The following is a 5,678-nucleotide window of genomic DNA, read 5'->3' on the forward strand; positions in this document are numbered from 1 at the left end:
ATCATGTAAGCAAATTCATCAAGATAATGTTTAAGCGTACACATTTAGTATTTATTCATTCATTAACTATAAACTATTTTATATAACACATGTAGATTCAATTAAATATTGCTTAAAATTATTTCTTGTATTTTGTATTTGTATTATTATTATTATTTTTTTTTGGACGTGGCATAATTATTTATTTCAATATCAAATTTTTGCACATGGATTATACTAATTGGATGAAAGCCCAAACTTGGAGGGGGTAGTAGAGGCAGTGAGGTCCTTTTTTATTTTTTCTGTGAGTAATCATAGTTGGAGTGATTTTTGGGTTTCTTGGATATTGAGTAAAAATAATGTTAACATAGCTATATTTTTTGGACTATGACACACAAAAAAAGTTTTTGTCCAAGAACGAAAAAAGGGCTAAGGATTGGGCCCCTAATCAGCCAAAATTAATTACTCATCATAACATTTCATTATCCAACCTAATTAGGAGTCTCTTCACGTGGTTCCATTAAACTTTACCTACAACGTCTCTGACACACTGAACAATATATCTCCTTTCTATACCACCTGTTATAACCACAGCTTGCCACTGCATATCTACACATGTGGATGCTAAGTTACTATCTATACCATAGAACTTGCTTTAATAAAAAAACCTAATATCTTAGTGTATAGCAATTTAAAATAGTAATGTTTTAAAATTTGATGTACTAAATCCTAGCAGATACATGAATATTATGTTCAAATCTAAATGTAGTAATTTTATATAAATAAAATTAGAATAAATTCGTATTAAAAGTTTTTTTTTTAAATAAGAAAGCTCAACACAATAGAGTAAAGTAAAAAATAACAACAAAACAAATAACTAAACATAAAACATAAAAACTAATTATTTTGTCATCTCTGACATTACCATTAACAACAAAAGGGATTATCAATGCTCCAATCCTTGTAGCTTAAAAACGATTTGTTGATAATTACCCCCACACATGCCTCCTTATTCCTAAATATCCTCTCATTTCTTTTTAGCCATACATTTCAAATAATCGCAAAGAACCCCGTCAACCACTTCTTACACTCTTCTTTTCTGGTAAAAACTCCTGTCCAACTTTCAAAATGATCCTTTAATATAACTGGAAAAGACCACAACTGTCCAAATTCAAATAGTCATACGCACCACACCTATCAAGTAAATTCACAACCAAGAAATAAATGGTGAATATATTCAAAATCCTTTTTTACATAGAACACAGACATTATTCCCCTGGGTAATAATTTCAAGTCTATTCAATCTTTCCTTTGTATTTACTCTGCCAACCAAGACAATCAGCAAACAACTATACTCTTGGCGGAACCAAGCCTCTCCAAATTGTTTTGGTGAAGGTATAACTTGTGACGTCCTCTAAAAGCGTTTCTGCCTGCAACACCTGCACAAATGAGTTAGTAGAAAATATCCCTTATGTATCAAATTTTCAGACGACCTTATCCTCTCGAACATTTGATATCTTAATAGGTCTTAATGTAACTAATTTACTAATTCTAGCTCCCATTGGTATAACTCTTGCTTCTATTGAAAGTTTTATATCCAATCTAATCCATCCCAAAACCCAAAATTCCCTATAATAGATCCTCTTTGATTTGAAACTGAAAAGAGTCTTGAAAATCGATCTTTCAACGAACCACCATGTAGCCAAACATCCTTCCAGAATCGGGTCCTCCTTCTATCACATACCTGCATAGCCAATCCAATGACCATCTTATCTCTCACATATTGTTTCTTAATCTGTAACTGGAAAATATCCTTCCATAAACCTCCTTTAGTAGGTAAAGTCTGATTGGATAACATCATATTTGGATTCATATTATTGCATGAGCACACTATCTTCTTCCATAATGGACACTCCTCTCTAGAAAAATGCTACCACCACTTAAACATAAGAGCTATGGATCAATACATCCCCCACCTCCAATCCACTTAACTTTTTTAGAGCTTGCACTACTTTTCACCTAATCATCACCATGCCATTCCTACCATCCTCTTTACTCCACAAGAATCTTATCTGTAACGAAATCAATTTCTCTGCGACAGCTTTCGGCATCTTATATAACATTAAGGATGATTTTAAATCAAAATATACACCAGGGACAGGTTCGATTCCGACCCTCAACGTGAGGGACCAAAACAATACTTATCCCTAAACTTAAGTAGTACACCGCCAAGCTATTTAGCACTTATTTAATAAGAACCAACATGGCAGTTTTATTAAGAACCTTAGATTTTCACAAACTGAGCTTCTCCTTCATTTTGTCTATTATTGGCTTCCAAGTCTTTATTAACTTTGGGTTAGCTTATAGAGAGATTCTAAGATATTTAATTAGAAGATTAGCCTCCTTGCATCCCAACAAGCTGTACATACTCTGTATCCACTGTTGATCACAATTAATTGAGATTAAGCTAGATTTATCAAAGTTAATACTCAATCCCGACATCAACTCAAAACACCGTAGGAGCCTCTTGTAATTCTTGATGATCTCCTTCTCAGGTGGGTAGAATAATATAGTGTCTTCTGAAAACTCTATATTATCCATTCCATTGAATAGAGATGATATATGTTCGTTTCTAGTTGCCTCTCCCACAATTCTATGCAGCACATCAGCAACAAGAACAAACAAAAAAATGAGATAGTGGATCCCCTTGTCTCAAACTCCTTTTCCATCTTAAAAGGCTTAGATGGTGAACTATTTATTAAAATAGATATAGAAGCTGAACTAATATACTCTTTAACCCACTGCCTCCATCTCAATCCAAAGCCCATTTTCTGTAACACAATATCCACAAACCTCCATTTGACTTTATCATAAGCTTTTTGGAAATCAAGTTTAACAATTACAACTTCCTTCTTTCTCATCTTAAACCACTACACTGTTTCACACGCAATAAGTGCCCAATCATCTATCTTTTGACCCTTAACAAATGCACTTTGAGTCTCACCTATTAGGCCTGGCATCACTGACCTTATTCTTCTAATCAAAACCTTCAAAATTACCTTATAAACGCAACCAACCATACTTATTGGTCGAATGTCTTTGATCTCCTTAGCTCCAACAAACTTAGGTGTCGATGCCATCCATGTGGTATTTGCATAAGAAGGTAATCTAGATGTCTGAAAGAAATCCATCACTGCTATCGTAAAATATGAGTCAATTTCATCCCAACACTTTTTTAATGAAGTTAATGTTGTACCCATCACTTTTTGGCGCCTTAGAAGATTTCCAGTCCCACACCGTCTCTCTAATCTCTTCTGCTGATGGCATCACCTCCAAAGCTGCAGACTCATCTTAATCAATTTGATTCACCAATTCATCTCTGAATTCCACCATATGAGATCTTTTCTATCGATACAATTCCTTATAAAACTCCCTGATAGCAATATTTATTTTAGCTTGGTTTCTGACCAACCTTCCATTAATTACTAGCGCATCAATTCTGTTGTTCCTCCTTCTTGCCGAGGCTATGATATGGAAGTATCTAGTATTTTTGTCCATGTCATTCGCATGCCGAGACATCGACATCTGCTTCCAATGTATTTCTTTTCACACATACTATCTCTCACAACACCTCACCAATGCCTTTCTTTTTGCCTCTACCATTCCATCATAAACCCCATTGCTCATCATATCATCTATCTTCTTAATCTCTTCTTCAAACATTCTTATTTTTTTATTCATGTCACCAAATTTGTCCTTATGCCATCTTCCCAAAGGAACCGTAAGAGCCTTCAATTTATCAGTAAATTGCACATTCCCTAAACATATCCATTCTTCTTTACTATGCTAAGAAAACCCTCATGGATAAACCAAGATTCTAGACTCTGAGAAGGTTTTGGGCCGCCAACCCACTTAGTATCCTCCACTATTATCGGACAATGATCTGACAATTCACGAGGTCCACCTTTCAGTTTAATCTCTGGAAACTTCTCAAATCATTCCACACTAACTAGAACTCTATCAATATGGCTACAAGATCGACCTCTGAACCAAGTAAACTTGTGATCATTGAATGGTAAATCTACTAGTTGCATATCTTGCACCCAATTCTTGAAGTCTTCCGCAGACGCAGTTAAACTTATTGTCCATTTTCTCTCCTCAACCAACACAATCTCATTAAAATCTCCTATGTAGCACAAAGAAACCTGACATAAACCTGCTATATAACTCAACTCACACACAACAAGCTTCTCATATCTTGTATGAGCATCATATACCAAACGAAAAGCACAATTGAAATTACTTTTTAACAATATACCTTCAACACACAATCACCTCTCTCTTTTGTAAAAATTACTCATTTTAAACATCAATTCATCCCATATTAATAATAAACCACCAGATGCACCCTCAAACCCAACATATTCTCAACCCGCATGATCAACTCCTCAATTTTTTGTTAGGTTAAACTTTGTTATTTCTTGCTTTTTAGTCTCAATCAACCCTAACATATTCACTCTATATTTTTTTAAGGTCCTCACCATACTCAATTTACCATTATCCATCAACCTCCTAATATTTCAAGAGCTAAAACTCATTTTAAAAATTTTATTACACACCTTATGGTTTTTGGACCTGCATCTTCTTGCTTTCTCCTTTTACTTTGCCTCTCATTTTTTCTAGCAATTTTCTCATTCTGTGCTTGTAGAGTTGCCATAATATCATATTTCTCATTGTATAGCATTGCACCTGACTCCACTGCTAAGTTCCATATTTTTTCTATTTTCAATCATACTCCGAAACCACCCTATCCCCCTGAGCTACGTTTATATCATCCCAACTTCTTTCTTCACTGACCTTACCCCTTTTTCCTGAATTTGCTCCACTATCGTAATCATCAGCATCATCCCCAACATCAGCTACATCCTCGTCCCCATTATCATTGTGGAAAGTGTTCATTAACTCCAACATCATTAATGGTTGTATCTCCATGCCACTGTGTCTAGAGCCATCTTCTACTCGTGGAGCCAGCTCAATGCAAGGTGTAAGGCGCGCAGACCCGTCGCTGTCACTACTACCCTGTCGGCCTTCACTGGCGTTGTGGTGAAACACTCCCTGGACGTATTCAACGTCACCTCCTTCAAGTGTAATTGGAGCTCCCAAGTTGTGGCTCAACCGAAACCCTTTCTTCCAAGTGTTACTCGTCCGACCCGACTCAAAATCCCCCAACCCGTCTCCTTGGCGTGACCCATCATCCCCAGTCCAAGTTGTTGATGAGCTTGGGCCAATCGAATAGCCCCTCCCCTTTTTTGGTCCATTTATCTTAGTAGGCTTTGCACAAACACCCTTTAATTTCATATTATTATTCCTTATGCCCCCAACTTTCAGCCTATCATGCCACTATATATAATCCTTAGTCACCATTTTTTCAGAGTTTGCCTCATTACTCGTAAAATCATATCCCGCAGAATCAGCTTTATCTTCAATACCTACAGAACCTGAATGATACGTTACATAATTCTTATTATTCTGTTTTGAATGCTCATTAATCCACTCATTCAAAATTGATTATGGTATTACGACTCTACCTTTCTCCTCTCCCACCTCCCTTGGCATTTGTACCACCACTTCTGCCACCTGATCTCTATAGTCTTCCAGTGTGATTGTCTGTGCATTCCTTATATCCATAACCGCGTACT

Source organism: Arachis ipaensis, chromosome B03 (assembly GCF_000816755.2).
Source record: "Arachis ipaensis cultivar K30076 chromosome B03, Araip1.1, whole genome shotgun sequence".
Lineage (NCBI taxonomy): Eukaryota > Viridiplantae > Streptophyta > Magnoliopsida > Fabales > Fabaceae > Arachis > Arachis ipaensis.